A 21,717-nucleotide genomic window follows, 5' to 3' on the forward strand; every position below is an offset into this window, starting at 1 on the left:
CCACAGAGTGCGACCCAGTATGGAAGCAGATGTTCACAACATCTTCCAACTGCCCCTCCAGGCCCACCCTCCACCTCCTCCTCCCTGCCCTGTGCCCCAGGAAGCTGACCCTTAATGCACTCATTGCACTCATCTTAAAGGACCTCCCACCCTTTGGCTCCCATTGGCCAGTTCCAGCCAATAGGGAAGCCCCACCAAGAGATCAGAGGACAGAGGAGAAGGAGGGGAAGTATTTAGTCCCTATCTTCCTTCCTGTGAAGTCTACTTGGACTGACTGATCCTTCCACTGAAGGCCCCTGTTCCTTTTGAGGTGGCCTCCCATACTCAACTTTGTCCCCTTCTAAGTTTGGGGTAGCCACGACCTCCCCTTTGGCTCTGGGGTGGTAATAGCTTCTGCTTCTTGTACCATACCTGTGGTTCTCCTACCCCCACATTCTTTGTTGATGGTACCTTTGTAAATGAATACTTCTCAAACTATCTTAACTGCTTCTTGTTGGGACCCAACCTGATCTAAGTGCCACGTGGTAAGTAAGGGTCATTCCAAGCAGGAAACAAGCGTTGCTCCCACCCAACAGCCCCTCCAATCCAGCCCTTCTTGTCCTCTTCTCATTTCAGGCTTCAGTTGAAGAAATGAAGAAGTCAGGCTATCTCCAAGAAGATGACATTTGAGGGTGGGGAAATCTGGACATTTTGAGAGGCTCTAAGGAGCTCTTCGGGTTGTATCCCTGGGTTTTGGGGTGTGGGGAGTGGTGGCAGCAGTGGAGTGGAGAGAGGGAAGCACGGGGGATGTTTCACCTTCGGAAATGCTGCGCATCTGTGGGTGCACATACCTCACCTCTCTCGGCCTCCATGAGAGTTGTTTGTTTCATTAAAGCAGAACCTGACCTCATGAACCACTTTATGTGGCAGGAGGAACCAGGGGCCCGTGGTTGTCTGGAACGTCAGGTTATGACAGCCACCAAGTTCTCTTCTTCATGAGTGTACTTCAGTCCCCTTTCCAAAGATCCTCCTCCCTGGCCTCCACTGAAGGGGCTGGAGGGCACAAGACCTTCCCCATGGCCACAGCTGATTGGATAAGGGATGGGCACCTGACCCAACTGGACCAATCAGATGCTGTCCCAGGAATTTGGCCGTGGGGCATCTTTGCATTTCTAGGCAGTCCTTGTGGGCTGCTTGAACAAAGAGGACGGTTTGTGCCAGGCACAGCTCTGGTCACAGGGAACATACAAGTGAACAGACCAGGGAGGGCCATCAGAGACAGCCATTTTCTACCATGTATATAGAGTAGCAGAAAAGGCTCAGAGAGAGGAAAGAAGCAAGCTCAGAGAAAAGCGTGAACCAGAGACTTCAAAGTACCAGAAAGAGAGAGGAGAGAAGGAAAGTACATAGCTGCCAAGATTCCTGCTGGCTCCCCAGTTGCTGGTGCCAGTCCCCAGAGGCCAGTTGCACTTCCTGTCCTTGAATCTCTGAGATCGCCTCATGTTCTTCCCATAAATTCTCGCTTTTTACTTAAGCTTGTGCAAGTGGGTTTCTGTTTTGCACTGCTAGACCGTCCCTGCCCGAGGCGCACCACGTGATACAATTAGCTCACAGTCCCTAAGGGGCAGTTTATCCTTTTTCACAGTCTCTGCCGTAAATTTTGAATCTCCACCTGGCTTCCCCTTGCCAACTAGTGAGTGTCCTTCTGCGTTAACTTTTGTTCTTGCTGGCCGACAAGGAGCTTGTGTCACCAGATCTGATGGCCTTTCCATGCCCAATGCTCCTTGTCCTCTCATCGCCCCATGTGGCTGACCACTCCTTTCTTCCTCACTCTCCCCACATTGGGCTGCTGTGTCACCTCTCTCTTCTGCTTCTGTTCCTCCCTGTCCTCCAGCTCTTCATTTGTCAGCTTGTCTAGCTTTCCTGCTGACTCAAGCTCCCCACTGTGTTCACTCCTTAAGCTTCTGTAGCATTCTTTCTGGTTCTCTCAGCCCCTTCTGCACTGTGGCTTCCATCATTACCTCTCTCCAGACACAAGTTTGCAACTCGGTTTGGACCTCCCAGGTCCCCCTTCCCATCCAGCTGCTAGAAGCAACTATGTGGGCATCCCCTTGAGCCCTCGAGTTTTGTGCATCCCAAAGTGTGCCCTCCGAACCCTGACCATCCTTCTAGATTGGTTAATGAAGTAGAAAGTTTCTGTGCCCTTCATCCATGACTCTCAGAGCTGGGGAATTTTGGCAGGGAATTTTGGCTGTGCTCCTCAACCCTCTGCCAGGAAATACCCATCTTGGGCCTCACTCAAATAGTGATTCCAATTTCCTTGACTTTCTCTTTGCTGCTCATGTTAGAATGAGTCACATGAGATCTTTGACGCTAAGGTGCTCCCTGTCCGTCATGGTGAGGCTCACTGGTCAAATCCAAGGATGTTGAAGGAAGCCCCATGTGGCCTGCATGCCATCCATGGGAAGGCTGGAAGCCTTTAGCTCCTTAGACAGGTTGTTCTAAGGGCCTTTTCTCCCTTGGAGGGATTCCATTCCCTCATGGCATCAGTCAAAGATTTCCATTCAGCAACCAAGGGGAACAAGGGGAGCAATTGCCAGGCTGTCAGGATGCGGCTACAGGGAGCATGGGCTACAAGACTGTGAAAGAGCGGGAAGGTCCCGCCCAGATGCAGTTACTTATCAGGTTAGCAAAGGCAGAGCATCACTGCCTTCACCTTGTGGTTGGAGATCTTAGCTACCAACTGATGAGACCATCCCCACAACTGCACTACCAAAGTGCAGGACAAGGACTTGTTCAGAAGGAAGTGTTTTTCCTGGGGATGTAGTAGTTAGGGAAATGCTGGCTGCTGTAACAGATAAACCTCCAAGCCTCAGTGGCTTAGCACAACAAAAGATTATTTATCACTGACATAAAATCCAGAGTAGGTGTTCCCACAGGACAGGAGGCTCTCCTCTCTAGGGGTGATTCAGGGTCCCAGGTTCCTGTCCATCTTGTAACTTGTTGGACTCAATTGTATCAAGGTGTAGAAATGGGGAGAGCACATGGGAGGCTTCTATGGGTCAGAGCCAGATGTTCCATCCATTTTTTTCTATTCACATGCCACTAACCAGAACAAGATCATGTGGCCACACCTAATTGCAAGGAGGGCTGGGAAATGTAGTCCAGCAAAATGACTTTGGGAAGCAGCTAACTCAATTTCCTTTTCAGGGGCTACCATATTGATTATGGTGAACCACTGGGTGAAAAGTCATCATCTGCTGCTGCAGAGAGAGATTCTGAGGGACCAGGGCACAGAACAAGACTATCTTGGGCCAGGTGTGGTAGCTCAAACCTGTAACCCCACCACTTTGTGAGGCCAAGGTGGGTGGATTGCTTGAGCTCAGGAGTTCGAAACCAGCCTGGGCAACATGGCAAAACCCCATCTCTACAAAAAAAAATACAAAAATTACCCAGGCGTGGTGGTGCACACCTGTAGTCCCCACTACTTGGGTGGGAGGCTAAGGCAGGAGGATTCCTTGAGCCTGGGAGGTGGAGGTTACAGCGAGACAAGATTGGAGATATGCTGCCCCAACGTAGAAACTACCAGAAGCTAGGAGACAGGCCTGGAACAAATTCCTCCCTAGCACCTTCAGAGGAAGCATGCCCCAGCTGACACCTTGATCTTGGACTTTGAACTTCCAGAACTGTGAGAAAATACATTATTAGAGTTAATAATTTATCTCTTGCCCTCCCCCACCTTCTTTCTGAGACAAAGTCTGGCTGTGTTGCCCAGGATGGAGTGAAGTGGCACACTGCAACCTCTGCCTCCTGGGTTCAAGAGATTCTCATGCCTCAGCCTCCTGAGTAGCTGGAATTAGATGTGTGTGCCACCACATCTGGCTAATTTATTTTGTATTTTTTTGTAGAGACGGGGTTTTGCCATATTGGCCAGGCTGGTCTCAAACTCCTGGCCTCAAGTGATCTGCCCACCTCAGCCTTCCAAAATGCTGGAATTACAGGTGTGAGCCATCATGCCCAGCCTTGTACTCTTTTTGTTTAGCTTTCTGTGTGTCTTTTCTCAATTTACCCCCAAAGGAGTATATGTATGTCTCTTCTGGATACATTCAAAGAAGCCCGTCCATTTCTTTGTGTTTTGTCTCTTTGAGACTCCGGCCTGGAATCCTGCATGCTCCAGCTCCTGCTGTGTCTGCCTGGGCTCCACTCTGGGCTGCCGCCCAGCGGGCTGCCTGGGATCTCCCCTGGTCCTCAAAGTGAGAATTCTCCTTGCCTCTCTCCAAGATGTGCGCCAGCTTCCTGAAGCCCAGGCTTTCCATGTCCATAGTTTACTTTCTTTATTAATCTTCTGCCAGGTAACAAATTACTCCAAAACTTAGTGGCTTAAAATGATGATGATCAGTCATTAATTCTGTTTCCAGCAGGGGACCTCCTGTTTCCTTTATAGCACCTTTATGGTCAACTGAGCATGGTGTCTTCAGTCTAGAGTCTTTAAGTCTGATTTATCCAGAAAGTGAACCCCAGGCTCTGATGAGGTCGGGGGACAGGGGTACAGTGACTTAGCTGGGAGAGGTGGCAGAATCTAACTGCCTCTTAGACATGCCAAGTCTTGTTTTCAGCCCATTCGTACCTTCTACAGTACCTGGTGCCTCTGATCCCTCAGCCTTTCTGGGGTTCTGCTGCCTGAATTGACTCGCTTCTTACAGCTTCTACCCCCATAGGCACTTAGCTTCCAGCATTCTCTGGTTGTCAGTCCGCTAAATCCACTTGCTTTCTAGCTTCCAAAATGTTAATAACACTGTTCAACAGCTGCATTTTCCTCTCTCTCTCTCCTTTGTCCTTATGGATTTAGATTTTTAAAATATCTCATAACTGTTATTTTAGTGGGGGCTTTGGGAGAAACATCCGAGGCCCATGAGTGTGCTCAATATTCCATGGCTAATTGGAAGTCATCTATCCATTTCTCCCATTCACTAAATGTTGAGGTGCTCCAGAAGTAGGAACTATAGCCTGTATTTCTTAGGTATTTATTAGGCCCCACAAATAAATACTTACAGATTTGCACTGGATCCTACACTTGTGGATCACAGTGGTGAGATGGCTACAGGATGGTCAGCTTGGAGGAGACATTTGAGGAGGACCGTCAGTCTCCACCATACTCCCTGTGGACGCCTAAGCACTGATATCTGTTGCCCTTGCAAATGTCAAGCCAGCTTAGAAAAAGTTCCCTGCTTCCTGGTTCTGCCTTAGCTTACAGGGCCAGTGTTAGGGGCACTTGCTGAGTCACTCATTCACCCCTGTTTTCATTTCTAGTCTGTCATTCCTATTGGCTTCAAGATACAAAGAAGCACTGGGACCTCCCCAGGCTACTCGGTAACAGGTCTGCCTGGAGTCACCTTTGGAAGAGCTTTTGTGTGTTTGTTTATGGATCTGTGTGTGGCTGCAGTGGGTGGATTACATTCAGGGAAGGTAATTCAGGTATAGAAGGGAGGAGCAGAGGGACAAATGGACAGGCCAGAGAAAGCTGAGATTCAACCTAAACAGCAAATGTGATCAGAAGTCCAAATTAGCAAAGTTAGGAATTCCATGGGGAAGGCTGTGGTCGTGTAGCCATAGCTAGCTTTTTGCTGCAAGAAGGAAGTGGTGGACAAAATACCTAACAAAAGTGATTCCATAGAGTATGCAGAGAGCAAATGCCTCTGGCCCCCACTCATGTGAGTTTGGGTGCCGTCAGGACGGTGGGACAGGATGCTTGTGTCCTCTAAAAATTCATGTTGAAATCCTAACCCCCAGTGTGATGGTATTAGAAAGTGGGGCCTTTGGAAGGTCATGAGGTCAAGGATGGAGCCCTCATGAATGGAATCAGTGCCCTTATAAAAGGGATCCGAGAGAGCTCTCTTTCCCTCTTTCTGCCATATGAGGGCACAAGGAGAAGTCGGCTATCTGCAACTGGAAGCAGGACCTCCCAGATCCCAACTCTGTGGGCACTGTGATCTAGACTTCCCAGCCTCCAGAACCGTGAAAAATACATTTCTCTGGTTTATCAGTCACCCAGTCTATGATATTTTGTTATAACAGCTTGTGTGGGCTAAGACAGTAATTGGACCGAGGGCTTTCTGGTTTCTGTGGTCAAGGGCAGCCCTTGCCGGAATGCTGTGTGCAGGACAACAGAATTGAGGGACAGGTGTTAGCAAAAGGCTAATTTTGAGAATGCGACTTGAACTCCTCAATTAGCACAGCTGGAATCTGGCTCCCTGAACAGCCCCTACATAAACAGAGCTGTCCCTGGATGGGTCATTTTTTTCTTTTCTCTCTCTCTCTGTCTTAAAACGGGGTTTGCCCAGGTTGGACTAACAACCCCTGTGCTCACATGATCCTCCCAGCTCAGCCTCCCAAGTAGCTGGGACTATAGGGGCATGTCACCATGCCGGGTGTGGAGTGCGCAGATCTGAAATGTATAGCTAGATGAATTTGTGCATATGTACACATGGTTGATGGTGTGTAATCATCAACCAAATGGAGATACAGAATAACTCGAACACCTACCCCAGACGGTTCCCCTGTGCCCACTCCTAGTCATGTTCCCATAAGCAACTGCATTCTGATCTTCAGCATGATTAATTGGCATCACCTGTTCTTGAACTTCATACAAATGGAATCCTATAGTTACTCTTTTGTGTCTGGCTTCTTTCACTCAACCTGATGTCTGTAAGATTCATTTCTGTTACAGAGGTTTCAGTGGTTTGTTCTTTTTATTGCTGTGTAGTATTCCATTGTTTGATTACACTGCAATTTATCTACCCTCCTCCTGTTTTGGGGGATGCGCAGTTTTGGAGCATTAATGCACAATTCCTGGAGAGTCTAGGAGTGAAGGCTCCTCAGTCCCCCAGCAGTGTCACTTCATGGCGAGATCATTCCCTGCCATGCAAGAGCTGTCCACAAGATGAGCAGTTCATCCCTTGCCCCAAATAGTGGGGATCTAAAATACACATTGAGGAGCTCCATGGAGCCCATAATTTCGGAGTCTGAAAGCCCAGATTCCTTGTGTTGGCCCTACTGCTCCCACACCATTGCAAGCTCACTACTTCATTGTAACCTTGACCAAATCCAGCCTCGCCATCCTCCACCTGAGTTTCTTCTGCAATTAACTGCAAAGAGGCCCAAATCAAATCAAATATCAGGCCTGTGGCCAGAACAACAAAAGCAGGAAAAGCCCCAGGGATGAGATTCTGGGCAGCTGACGCCGGGCTTTAACCTCCTCACCCTGCCATTGTGAGGACAACTCAGACTACTCTGTCCTTAGCCCCTGCCAGCAGTTTGAGGCCCTTTATGAGATCTGCCCTGGGAGCAGGGGCCCAGACAAAGGCCAGGACTCTGCTGAGCTTATTGAAAAGAGAAAGGGCCCATTGATATGCGTGGGAGGCCCCCTTCCCTCCTTTCCTCCCTCCTTCTCCTGGCCAGGAGTGGAGGCCAGCTGGGCCCAAAGCAGGCTTTGGGCAGGGCTGGACCAACTCTGAGGCAGCTTGTGCTGACCCCTCCCAGGGTCCACTTGCCTGGAGCACTGGATTTGACCCATGCCCCCAACCCCCCACTGACCCTCGACAGGTTAGCTATGATGGGGCAAGTAAAAGGTCCTGGCACTTCATTATCAACAAATGAAGTTTCCTGGGCCGGATGAGGTAGCTCATGCCTGTAATCCCAGCACTTTGGAAAAACGAGGCAGGAGGATAGCTTGAGCCTGGGAGTTCGAGACCAGCCTGGCCAACATGATGAAACTCTGTCTCTACAAAAAATACAAAAATTCGCCGGGCATGGTGGCATGAGCCTGTAGTCCCAGCTACTTGAGAGGCTGAGGGGGTGGGAGGATCATCTGAGCGCAGGAGGATGAAACTTCAGTGAGCCCTGATCATGTCACTGCACTCCAGCCTGGGCGACAGAGCAAAACCTTGTCTCAAAAAAAAAACAAAAAAGGGGCCAAGGCAGGAAGATCACTTCAGCCCAGAAGTTCAAGACTAACCTGAGCCTTGTTTCTACAAAAAAAATTAAAAATTAGCTTGGCGTGGTGATGCGCACCTGTAGTCCCAGCTACTTGAGAGGTTGAGGTGGGAGGATCACTTGAGCCCAGGAGGCTGAGGCTGTAGTGAGCTGTGATTGCACAATTGCACTCCAGCCTGGGCAACAGCCCTGTCACAAAAAAACAAGAAATTCAATGAAGTTTCCTATCCCTGCCTCAGGCTGTGGGGCCATCTCCACCAGACCCCTTGGAAGTCTCTGCTACCTTCCAGCTGCTGCTATCCTTTAGAGAATCCCCATCCAAGTCTGTCCTTGGGTAGAGCCTTGCATTTGCTGTCCCTTCTTCTGAGATTCCCTTTCTCCCGCTCTTTTCTCCTCTGCTTCTTCCCATCATTCACATCTCAACTCAAATAGCACCACCTCAGAGAGGACTTCCCTGACCACCCAAGCTCATACAGTACCTCCAAAACACATCACCCTGTTTTATTTTCTCCATAGCATTGATGAGGTTATCTACTTGCTTGGTTATGTGATTATGAATGGTCTCCCCTGTTTGGAATGTAAACTTGCTATGAACCGAATGCTTGTGTTCCTCCAACATTGCTATGTTGAAATCCTATCAATGCGGTGATGTTAGCAGGTAGGGCCTTTGGGAGGTGATTAGGTCATGAGCTCTCATGAATTGGATGAGTGCCCTTATCAAAGAGGCCCCAGAGAGATTTCTTGCCCTTTCTGCCATGTGAAGACACAGCTGGAAGGCACTATCTATGAATCAGAAAGCTAGCCCTCATCAGACACCAAATCTGCTGGCACCTTGATCTTGGACTTCCCAGCCTCCAGAACAGTGGGAAGTAAGTTTCTGTTGTTTAAGCCACCCGGTCTGTATATTTTGTTACAGTCCTAGCTGACTAATACAAAACATCTTTAGACGATGTCCATCTTACTCAGCAGTGTATCCCTTGGGCCTCTAGCCAGGCCTGATGCATGGCCAGATATTCTAGTTATTTATTGCTGTGTAACAAATTACCCCAAAAACTCACTAGCCCACAACATTAGCATTTTTTTTTAATCCTTCAAGGTTTCCGTGTGTCATGAATTTGAACAAGGCGTAGCAGGGGTAGCTTTTTCCCACTCCAGAATGTCTGGTGCTGGACATTCTGAAGGCTTGTGTCTGAAGGCTTGTGCACTCACCTGTCTGGGGGTTGATGCTGGCTGTCAGCTGGGCCCCAGCTGGACTGTCAGCTAGAAACCTACATGTGGACTTTCCGGGTGCTCTCTCCACACGGGCTAGTTTGGGATGCCTTGAAGCATGGCTGCTGACTTCCAAGTGTGAACATCTCAAGAGGGGCAGGAAAAAGTGGTGTCACTTTTTAAGACCTAGGCTTGGAAATCAAATAGTGTCACACACCCACCCAGATTCAAGCAGAGGAAGTATGGACCCCACCTCTTGTTGGGAAAGTTCTCAATGTCACATTCTAAGAACATGTGGATTGGGATATGTTGTGGTGATTATTTTTGGAAAACATAATCTGCCACATTACTCATAAATCTTTGTTGATTGATTGACTGCTTTATGCTCTCAACTTCTTTCTCCACCTCCCTGCTTTGCCACTTACCAACTATATGACTTGGGAAAAACACTTTATCAGTTAGAGTTCTACAGAGAAGCAGAACTAGTAGGATATGTGTGTGTATGAGTATGTGTGTGTGTGTTTATTGTAAGGGAAGAAAAAATATCTTTTCCTCTATACCCTCCTAGTTTCTCTGGCTGGGGCCCTGTTAATTAGACTGACAAAAGACAGATTAACAAGAGAAAAGCAATACAAACTTATTTAATGGAAGCTTCACCTGACACAGGAGCCTTCAGAGGAAATGAAGTTAACCTTGATCGTTTTAATACTAGCTTTGATGAAGGGTGGAGGGTGGTGAAAAAATGTGATAGAGGTGACCAAGGGATATGTGCTAAGTGGAGTAAACTGAGGGAGACTTAGCAAGGCCTGTTCGTTCAGACTCCTATTGGTGTCCCTCTGTCTTCAGATATAAGGATGTTCTTTTCTTCCAGGTCTAGAGAGGCCACCTCTCACGTGAGGATCTTATGATCTGTTTCAGAAGAGAAAGGGGAGGTGAGAGAGTCTTTCCTGTGACTGTCATTTCTCAAATTCCTTCAACCTAAAATATTCTATCTGCCAAGGCATCATATCTTGAGATAGTGTGTCTTGAACCCTTTCAGTGTACAGATAGATAGATAGATATAGATATTTAAAGGAATTGGTACATGCAACTGTAAGGGCTGGGAAGTTTGGATTTTTTTTTTTTTCTTTTGAGACAAAGTCTCATTCTGTTGCCCAGATTAGAGTGCAATGGTATGATCTCGGCTCACTGCAACCTGTGCCTCCCAGGCTCAAGCAATCCTTCCACCTTAGCCTCCCAAGGAGCTGGGACTGCAGGCACATGTCACCACACCAGCTAATTTTTTTTTTTTTTTTTTGTATTTTCAGTAGAGATGGGGTTTCACTATGTTGGCCAGTCTGGTCTCAAATACCTGAGCTCAAGCGATCTGCCTGCCTTGGCCTCCCAAAGTGCTGGGATTACAGGCATAAGCCACCATGCCCGGCCCAAGTTTGAAACTTGTAGGGCAAGCTGGTGGGCTAGAAATTCAGGCAAGAGTTGATGTTGCAGTCTTGAGCCTGAAATTCACAGGACAGGCCAGCAGGCTAGAAACTCAGGATTTCTATGTTACCATCTCAAGGCAGAATACTTTCTTCTCGGGGAAACCTCAGTTTTGCTCTTAAAGCCTTCAACTGATTGGATGAGGCTCACCCATATTATGGGAGAGTAATCTCCTCTACTTAAAGTCAGCCAGTTGTAGATGTTAATTACATCTATAAGATATCTCCACAGCAACATCTGGAGTAGTGTTTGAGCAAACAATTGGACTCCATAGCTTAGCCAAATTGACACGTAAAATGTAACCATCACACTTACCCTCTCTGAACCAGCTTTTCTTCCTTTGAAATGAAGATAAAAGTTCCTTACAAAGCTGTTGGGAGAATAAAATGAGAACCCCTATGGGGTACGCAGTCTCTACAATGGCTCCCATGATCTCTGCCTCCTGGTGTCCATGCCCTTTTGTAATCCCCTCCTCTGGAATGTGGGCTGGACTTACTGACTCAATTCTGCTGAATAGAAATAGAATAAGGCAGAAATGATGGGATGTCACTTTTGAAATTAGGCTATAAAAGGTCTTGGTTTATATCTTGCCCACTCTATCTTACTGTGTCACTTGGTTGCTCTGAAGGAAGCCAGCTGCCGTCTTGTGAGCTACCCTATGGGAAGGCCCACCTGGCAAGTGATATGATTTAGATGTGTGTCCCCTCCAAATCTCATGGTGAAATGCGATCCCCAGAGTTGGAGATAGGCCTGGTGGGAGGTGTTTGGGTCATAGGAGTGGATCCTTCCTGAATGACTTGGTGCCCTCCCCATGATAAGTGAGTTGTCACTTATCATGAGATAACTGGTTGTTTAAAAGAGGAAGGCAGCCCCTCCTCTCTCCCGTTGCTCCCACTCTCGCCATGTGAATCCACCTGCTCCCCCTTCACCTTCTGCCATGATTGGAAGCTTCCTGAGACCCTCAGCAGGAACAGATGCTGCAGCCATGCTTCCTGTACAGCCTGCAGAAACGTGAACCAAAATAAACCTCTTTTCTTTATAAATTGCCCAGCTTCAGGTATTCCTTTATAGCAATGCAAAACAGACTAACACAGCAAGGAACTGATGTCTCCAGCCAGCAGCCAATGAGGCCCTGAGCCTGCTGACAGCAACTGCGTGAGTGAGCTGGGAAGTGGCTCTTCTCCTATGTCATGATTACAGCCTCGTGAGTGACCCTAAGCTGGATGACCCAGCTAGGCCACACTTGCATTCCAGACTCCCAGAAACTGGGAGATAATAAATGTTTGTTGTTTTAAGCCTCTAAGTTTTGCGGTGTTTGTTACGCAGCAATACGTAACTAACATGCCACATCAGTGGTAAGTGCCTTGCATAGTCCCTGGTACACAGTAGGTCCTGGGTAGATGTGACTGGAATCTGATTCTAATTGAGCTACGGGTTCATGTGAAAGTCTTCCCAGAGAGATTTGCATTTCACAGATATGCGTTTTACCTTGTCATTGATAAGTTAGTAAACTGGAGAAATGTTAGACAAATAATGAAGAGCATGTGTGAACATAGAAAGAGATGGATAGACCAAGAAAGTCTTGGCCGGGTGTGGTGGCTCACGCCAGTAGTCTCAGCACTTTGGGAGACCAAGATGGGCAGATTGCCTGAGGTCGGGAGTTCGAGACCAGCCTGGCCAACATAGCAAAACCCCGTCGCTACTAAAAATACAAAAATTAGCTGGGTGTGGTGGCACACACCTGTAATCCCAGCTACTCGGGAGGCTGAGGCAGGAGAATGGCTTGAACCTGGGAGTGGAGGTTGCAGTAAGCCGAGGTCACTCCACTGCATTCCAGGCTGGGTAACGGAGTGAGACTCCATCTCAAAAAAAAGAAAACAAAAGAAAGTCCTAATATTCATGAGGTCCTAAAAGGCATGATTTTGTCACGGTGGAATTTTCCAACAGAGTAATAGGAGAAAGAGTACTTCCGAGACCACTTGAGGTCACACTACACAAGTGGCCATCAGTTTGGATTCCAGGAAAGGCAAGCCTTTGAGAGAGGAACTAGCTGGAGATGTTCCTGAGGCAGGAGCTCTGGTGATTCCTCAGGAAAAGAATCTATATTGACAACGACAAATACTTATGGAGAGGGCACTGTAGATACAGTGGGGAGCAAAAGCCCTGATCTCAGAGCATCCACAAGTCTAGTGCAGAGGCTAGCAGTAAACATTTTCACCAGTGCAGACATAATTATAAGTTGACACCACTGTTCTACAGGGAAGGGGTTTATTAGATTGGTACAAAAGTAATTGTGGTTTTTGTACCAACCCAATATAAACGAGGAAACTTACTGAGGCTAGAGAGATCAGAAAAGTAGAAGGAACACAAATGCTGAAATATGAGGATAAATGGGCATTAACGAAATGAGGAAGGAAGGGCAAAGCATCACAGACAGAGGGAACAGCATGTACAAATATCGTATGATGGGAGGTAACACGGCATATTTGGGAAGTGATAGGACATCAGTGTGTAGCTGGAAGATAGGAGGATGGTGGTGAGGGAGAGACTGAGGGGATCAGCTGGGGCCAGATCATGTGGCCTGGTAGTAAGTTGTAAGCTATAGTGAGGGTTTGGATCTTTATTCGAAGAGCAATGGGAGCTGGGCACAGTGGCTCACACCTATAATCTCGGCAGTTTGTGGGGGGCCAAGGCAGATGGATCACTTGAGGTTGGGAGTTGAAAACTAGCCTGGCTAACATGGTGAAACCACGTCGCTACCACAAATACAAAAATTAGCTGGGCGTGGTGATGCACACTTGTAGTCCCAGCTACTCAGGAGGCTGAGGCAGGAGAATTGCTTGAGCCCGAGAGGTGGAGGTTGCAGTGAGCAGAGATCACGCCACTACACTCCAACCTGGGTGCACAGAGCGCAGTGAGACTCTGTCTCAAAACAAAACAAAACAAAACGAAAAACAAAGAGCAATGGGAAGCCAAGGGAGGGCTTAAGTGACAGTATGATGGAATCAGATTTGTGTGGTTAAGCATCCTCTCTGGACACCATGTGTAGACTGAATTCGTGGGTGGGAGGGGCAGAGTTGGGTGCTATAGTAGTCCAGGCAAATAGTACTAGTCAGCTTGGACCAGAACAGAAGCTGCGGAGGTGAAAAGATGAGCAGCACCAAGCTGATGTGGAATGTCATCCACCTCCCAGTAGAGATCAAAGCTCAAAATCATGAGGTAATGAGGAGAACATAAAACAGATCTGAGTTCAAATTCTGACTGTGCTTCTTATCAGCTGTGTGACCTGTGGCAAGTTTCTAACCCTCTCTGTGTTTCAATGTGCTTAGATGTAAAGCTGGGATAACGAGGCCCACCTTGCTGAGTAGTTACACAGATTACATGAGATATCCCTGAAGGCTCCTAGAGTAGGGCAGTGGACTGAGGCACCTTATGTCCAGCAACCCCTCACAGACGTGATAAATCCTGACCAAGAACAATCAGTTTAGTTTTGGCTGCAGCTGAAATAATGGATACTTGTTACAGTGTTTGAGAATGTTCCATTCTGACCAGTGAATGGCTGGTGTTCCATTCTGGCATGGGGGCTCATGCCTATAATCCCAGCACTTTGGGAGGCTGAGGCAGGAGGATCATTGGAGTCCAGGAGTTTGAGATCAGCCTGGGCAACATAGGGAGACTCTGTTTCTACGAAAAATAAAAAAATTAGCTGAGCATGGTGGTCCATGCCTGTAGTCCCAGCTACTCAGGAGGCTGAGGTGGGAGAATTGCTTGGGCTCAGGAGGTCGAGGCTGCAGTGAGCTGACATCATGCTGCTGCACTGCAGCCTGGGTGACAGAGGGAGACCCTGTCTCAATCAAACGAGAGAGAGAGAGAGAATGTACCATTCTGCCACAGAAGCCAAGAAAACAAGTGGAATGGATGAACTTTGTGATTGATATATAAGTTAGTAACCTGAAGAAATGTTAGACACATAAGGAAAAGCATGTGTGAACATAGAAAGAGAGGGAAGGAACAAGAAAGTCCTAATATTCATGAGATCCTAAATATACAAGAGACACAAAATATTCATGAGGCTCTAAATATATTTAAGGTACCTGAGGCACTAAATATTCATGATAGCCTAAATATACATGAAGCGTACGAGGCACTCAATATTTGGCCACCCATTGGTGACACTCATTCTAGCGCCATGTGTTCTCTGCCCAAGAAATGCAAATACCATCCGTGGCTGCTCCTCAGGCTAATTGGAGAAGTACAGCTGTGGCCAGGCGTCCTGTCTCTGCATGTCTCCAACAGAGCCAAGTATGCACTGTTGGCTTCAGGCACCTTCTGGACATCTGCGGACTTCAAACCTCCACACAGATCTCAGAAGCACCCTCAGTGGGCAAGGCATGTGGATGCAGCAGAGAGAGACAGAACTGTTCCCTGCTTCCAATCTCCCTCGGTTCAGGCAGTGTTGTCCTTCCACCCACTTGTACCCCATCCTAAGTGTGCGAACCCACCCCACCCCACCTCTATTTCCTTGCTTCTTGCTGTGTGTTTTCAATGGATTTCATACGCTGGGTGATTCAAGCTTTTTATATTGTTTGTGAGCCTCTCTCCCTGTGATCTCTGGATAGCTTGTCTGGAAGTGTACTCAGAGGCCACTGCTACATGGAGGTGAGTGCCCCCGTGACAACTGAGTAGCTGTTGAGAATAAGACTCTGCTGGCTCCATGTGAAATGGAACATTGCTCTAAGCATGTCAGGCATTGACGTTGGGACCATGAGAAAGAGATGAGGCACCCATCAAGCCAGCTCTGAGAGAATCATGATTCTCTGAAATGGTGAACGCTTCTTCCACGGGAATATTAGAAAGGAAGGTGACAGCAATCAAGCAGTTGGTTAAGGCATCCATCCCCAACCTTTTTGGCACCAGGAGCTGGTTTCATGGAAGACAATTTTTCCATGGACAGGGGCAAGGGGAGATGGTTTCGGGATGAAGCTTTTCTGCCTCAGATCATCAGGCATTAGATTCTCATAAGGAGCGTGTAACCTAGTTCCCTGGTATGCACAGTTCACAGTAGGATTTGTGCTCCTATAAAAACCTAATGCCACCACTGATCTGACAGGAGGCGGAGCTCAGGTGGTTATGCCCATTCAACTGCCACTCACCTCCTGCTGTGTGGCCTGGTTCCTAACAGGCCACGTACTAGTACGGGTCCTCAGCCGGAGGGATTGGTGATCCTGGATTAAAGGGTACAAAAATAGAGTTAGATAGAAAGAATAAGTTTTAGGGCTCCATAGTACAGCAGGGAAATTACAGTTAACAATAATTTATTGCATATTTCAAAATAGCTAGAAGAGAAAAATTCTGAAGTTCCCAGCACAAAGAAAAGATAAATGTTTGATGTGATGGATACTCCAATTACCCTGTTTGATCATTAGACCTTGTATCAAAATATCACATGTAACCCCAAAATATGTACAACCATGATATTTCAACTTAAAATGTTATTGGAAAATAAAAGACCAAGGCAAATGGTACACAGAATTGAAGACCGATAGCTGCAGAAGATGGTAAAGATACCGAACAACTGCAGTAGGGAATGACTTGGGCCCAAGTCATCGTTTAGTGTTGTATGAGATTTCTAGTCCCTTCAAGTGTGTTGAAAAGAATTCCCAAATCAGAAAATATTCCCAAACACCAAGAGGTTAAGAACCCCTGTGGCAAAAGCTAGACTATGCTGCAGTCGTAAATGGTCCCCTACATTCTCAGTAACTTAACACAGCACATTTATTTCTTACACACAGAATACACCCATTTAGAGTTGGCTGGGTGTTGTGCTTTATCTGGCCCTCACTGCAGGACACAGGCTGATGGGCCACCGTTTAGAATATTGCCATTCTTTCCAGCAAAAGGAAAGCAAGCTCTGGAGGGCTTCACTCCAGCAATTAAATGTCCTGGTCCGGAAGTGAAACATATCACTTCCCACTTGTAACTCATTGGTCATGACTGGTTACATGGTCTCACTCAATTATAAGGGGCCAGGAAGTGCAATTCCGACATGTGCCTGGAAGGCAGAGAGCCAGAAATATTTAGTGGACATCCCTGATTTGATTTCCACAGCACCCTCACTTGTATGCATAAAAACTCAAGGACACAGGAGGATTTGGAGGTGACAGTGTCCGGCTGTAAGACACAGACCCCCAAGACCACCTTTAGAAGACCCATGTTTCCTGATACCACAAACATCCTGGCGGACTCTGCTCTGCTAAGACTTGGAGAGCCCAGCTTTATTTATGTATCTGAGTCATCTTATCTAAACGTCCCCTGCTCCCACATTATTCCAGGCACGGTGAAGGAGGTGGCTGATGACCATCAAGAAAAGCAAGGTCTCTGACTCTAACAGGCAGGAGACCCATTAGAGTGACACGAGCAGTGGCCAGAGGGGAAGAAGGGTCTGGAAAGAAAGAGAATGAATGGAAGACATCAGGGCAGCTGAGTGACCTCCGCATGACCTTTCCAACTTAACTGGGGAATAAGGAAACACTTTTGGCTTTTTAAATAGCATTTACTTTAAGTAACCTTGTTAATTAGTATTAATTAACAGCTGGTATTTTCTGTTACCTCCTAATTGGTGGTTTGCAAGTCAAGAAGTTTAGGTAGAGAGTGAGGTAAAGGTGAGAGGAGAGAGGGGCTCCTAGCTTTCTAGAATGAGCAATTAGTACTCATTCATTTGAAAGCAGGACACCTTCAAGGTTGAGAAATGCCCCTGAGTAGTCACCCCTGGCTGGATATACTCCCTATTCTGCTTGACAAAACACATACCCAGCTTTCTTTCACAGGTGTCTTCTGTAGCTTGAGGCCAACAGCACTTTATCTCCAGCACTCTCTGAGCCCTGGACCAATGATCCTTTACAAACCCGTTTCAGGGGCATTGCCCACTTGCCAGAGCCTGTTCCAGCACGTCCTCTTTCATCTTCATCTGCAGCCTTGCTAAAGAACTTGCCAGGGTAGAAGTTGCCAGATCTTTGGGAGTGTCCCAGGTTTCTGCCCCCTGAGGGAAAGAGACGTGTCAGCTCAGGGAGCTGGCTCCAGGCCGATCGAGGGAGGGAGTCAGTTTCTACAAGAAATCACCGAAATGTTTGCCCCTGGACTTTGGAAGTCACTGAAACTTGGGTCCAAGTTCCAGCTCCTCCATTTGCTAGCTGTGAGACTGTGGGCTATTCTACGTAAACCCTCTGACCCTGTTAAGAGAACCTTCTCCACATACGCTTGTGAGAGTAAATGCAATCACGTGTGCTAAGCATTTAGCACTTTGCCCAGCACATAGGCCTCTATTATTATAAACAAATATTAGAATAATTAGGTAAATGTTTAGCCCGGATGAGGCCTTCAGCACAAACCTAATTTTGAAGCTAAACTCTCAGCATCTGCCACTGGGAGCCTTCAGCCTCCTGTGAGCACTTAGAATCTGGCTGGCTTTGATAGATGTTATCTAGCTCCCTGTGGGAACCTGGAACCAGGCAGATAGTCTGTCACCAACGACTTCAACAACCCTGTGGGTTGAAAGAACTTGAAAACAGCTTCCAGGCTTCTTTTGGTGTGTTTGTAAGGCTGGGAAGGATTTCTGGACTCAGCTCGTTCTAGGCCCACGCACTAGGGGGATCCTGGTGATTCCAAATCAGTCCTCGGCCTTAGGAACCAATCATCTGGGGATTTTCCCTCACGGCATTTGCCATTGTACCAATTAAATTTAAGTACAACAGCAAGTAGCTGAGACCCAAAGTCACAGCAGCCTACAAGATAGTTTATTTCTTTCAAACACAGAATTCCAGAAGAATAAAGCCTAGGGCTGGTATCGTGGCTCCTTTGTTCCACCAAGTTCTCAGCGGTCCAGGTATCTCTGACAAGATCCTACTATCTTGTCACTCGACTGTGCATGGGCTTCATTCCCAAGGTCATCCCTTTGCCCAATACGTGCTGTCGTTCCAACTTTCATGTCCACATTCCAGCCAGAAGAATGGAGGCCAGGTAGGAAGAGGGACAAAGGACACATGCCAACTGTCTTTGAAGTAAGGCTCCCAGAAATTTGTCACATGATCTTTCCCCTTCTCAGTTTAGTGACATGGCCACATCTGGCTACAAGGTGGTATGGAGGAGAGATGGTTGGTTTCCAAGAGAGGGAAACATGAAGGGACCACATGGAGAAAGTAAGAGCTGAGAGGTGTTTCTGAGCCTACTCAGGAAGTCTCACTGGGGGCTTAAGTTAGATACAGTCAGTTTGTTAACTTGCAGTCAAAACAACAATGAAGAAAATTATGATTAGGATAGTTTTCTTAGTCCTACACCAGTGTTATTGCATACTTTGATATGCCTAAGAAGCATGGGGAGGCATTTGTTCAAAACATCAATTTTTCTGATTCCATCCCCAGAAATTCTGATTGCTTGAGTCTGGACTGGGGCCAGGATCTGCATCTTTAACAGCATCTTCCCCTATTCTGCCATAGGCAGTCCAAGTACTACAGTTTGAGAGATACAGCATTACAGTCAGTTCAGAGATGTATCAGTTACTGTTGCTATGTAACAAACAGTCCCAGGCTTCTGGCTTAAAGCAATGACCTTTTTTGATACAGAGAAGATCTGCCCGCCTTGGCCTCTCAAAGTGCTGGGATTACAGGTGTGAGCCACCGGGCCCAGTCGGCAATGACCATTTCATGTTGCTCACAGATTCTGTGGGTCAGGAATCTGGAAAGGGCATAGCAGAGACAACTTGTTTCTGCTCTATGATGTCTGTGGCTTCAGTTGGGAAGAGTCAAAGGCTGGGGGCATCTCAAAGGCTGGGAGCTGGCATCCTCTGAAAGCTCCTTCAGTCTCACATTCAGTGGTTGATGGAAGCTCAACTGGTCTTGGGCTCCTTTGCAGCATGGTCACTGGATCCTAGCAGTGAAAGTCCTCACAGAGAACCTGGAGGAAACTTGATGGCCTGTAATGGCCTAGTCTCAGAAGTCAGACAGTGCCACTTCTGCCATAATCACAGGCCACCAGATTCAGGAGGAAGGGCACATAGATTCCACTCGATGTTACATTGTAAGAAGAGCATGTGGGATGGATGGGAGCTCTGGTTACAGCCATCTTGGGAAAATATCATCTTCTACTGGGATGACCTGGTGTCTACAGAGGGAATTTAGGAAGTGCCAGGTGGTCAGGCCTCTGGTCCCATCCTGATGGAACCAAATCCCTACCACCCATGTTGTATGTGCTGGCTTTTTCATCAGCCAAGATTCTGTCTTTTCTTCGAGTCCTGACATAAAGCTCAATACTCCGAGGGCAGGGGAATGGAGCCAGTCTCTTTGCATTTCCTCCCAAGCCTCAGGAGTATGCCAGTAGTGTATTGGTTCTGCTCAGGAGGGAGCGGATCCAGGTGTAGAGGAAACCTTCGGCCAGGATTCCACGTGGGGTGTATCAAGGAACTGCACTCAGGGTTTTTTATTTATTTATTTATTTATTTTAATTGCATTTTAGGTTTTGGGGTACATGTAAAGAACATGCAAGATTATTGCATAGGTACACACGTGTCAGCGTGATTTGCTGCCTTCCTCCCCTTCACCTATATCTGGCATTTCTCCCCATGCTATCTCTCCCCAACTCCCCACCCCCTGCTGTCCCTCCCCTATTTCCCCCCAACAGACCCCAGTGTGTAGTGCTCCCCTCCCTGTGTCCATGTGTTCTCATTGTTCAACACCCGCCTATGAGTGAGAACATGCGGTGTCTGATTTTGTGTTCTTGTGTCAGTTTGCTGAGAATGATGGTTTCCAGGTTCATCCATGTCCCTACAAAGGACGCGAACTCATCGTTTTTGATGGCTGCGTAATGTTCCGTGGTGTATAAAACCGTCTGTCTCGTGGCTCTTTAGCCAGATTAGAATAATTGCCAAGTATTTCCTCCCGAAGTTACCCTGCAGGTGCAGAATAATTCTTTGATTTTTTTTCCTCTTTTTAATATCAACTTTAATAGTTCCCTGGGGGCTGGGCATGGTGGCTCATGCCCGTAATCCCAACATTTTGGGAACCTGAGGCAGGTGGATCACAAGGTCAGGAGCTCAAGACCAGCCTGGCCAACATGGTGAAACCCTGTCTCTACTAAAAATACAAAAATTAGCCGGGCGTGTTGGCGGGCGCCTGTAATCCCAGCTACTCGGGAAGCTGAGGCAGAAGAATTGCTTGAACCCAGGAGAGGGAGGTTGCAGTGAGCTGAGACTGCGCCACTGCACTCCAGCCTGGGCGACAGAGTAAGACTCCATCTCACAAAAAAAGAAGTTTCCTGGGATAGGATTTTTTTTTTTTTAACAAAGGAAACACAGCCATGAAACCATAGTGCTGGGTTCTTGGTGACTCTGTCCACTCTGGCTGAGAATGGGACCTCAGCCATGCAGGAGTTTGAGAGCACAGACTCAGCTTGTATTTGGCTTGTTTCCTACCTAGGCCCAGGCTGGTAGGTTTGGCAAAGCCCTACTGATTTCTTTCCCTTGGTTAAAATCATGGAATGCTGGCCCCAGGACTAACATCAGAGTCATTCATCTGACCCTCGCACTTTCCAGTTGAGGAGACAGAGACCAGAAAGCCAAGCGACCTGTCCAAAGCCATGTGGTTCTCCAATCCTTCAATCCTGAACAATCTGACCCCTCCTAGGGCTATCTTATTAAGAGGGGCCCAGGAAAGGGAGAACAAGCACTCCCATCTTGCTAGTAGGTAAAATGCCTCTCACCCTCTTTTTTCCTAAGCGCCCCTTCCTCCCACCATTTGCAATAATCTGTGAATTTGCTGTTCCCATCAACACATGGGGCAGAAGCTGTATTTGAGCTGATGTGCTTTAAGCGCTTTCTGGAAAGAGCTTACTGCTGGTGGCTGCCCTGGTTCAAGCTGTCATTCAAATAATGTGCGACTGTTACATGTGGGCTTTTCCCATAATAAAACCATCAATGGCATTTTTAGGAACCCTTAGGTTTCTTTTTTCATATAGCCTTGAAAAAAGCCTCTAGTGTATTACAGAGGGGCCGGATTACCCCACGGACAT

At 47.4% G+C, this 21,717-nt stretch overlaps 1 long non-coding RNA gene across 2 annotated transcripts; it reads right to left on the reverse strand.

Annotated features, from left to right (window-relative positions):
- Positions 1 to 9,822: 9,822 nt before the first annotated feature.
- LOC105714289 (uncharacterized) lies at positions 9,823 to 17,655 on the reverse strand. 2 transcript variants are annotated; one of them, XR_010338190.1, is made up of 5 exons: positions 17,470 to 17,655; positions 15,813 to 15,884; positions 11,589 to 11,660; positions 10,975 to 11,029; positions 9,823 to 10,089 (listed from the first exon to the last, which is right to left on the reverse strand). It is a non-coding gene; the product is annotated as an uncharacterized LOC105714289 (long non-coding RNA). The 2 variants fall into 2 exon arrangements; XR_010338189.1 differs by having other exon boundaries at positions 10,975 to 11,165.
- Between the last annotated feature and the right edge of the window lie 4,062 nt (positions 17,656 to 21,717).

This window comes from Aotus nancymaae, unplaced genomic scaffold, assembly GCF_030222135.1.
Source record: "Aotus nancymaae isolate 86718 unplaced genomic scaffold, 86718_ANA_hifiasm-v0.15.2.pri h1tg000058l, whole genome shotgun sequence".
Classification (NCBI taxonomy): Eukaryota; Metazoa; Chordata; class Mammalia; order Primates; family Aotidae; genus Aotus; species Aotus nancymaae.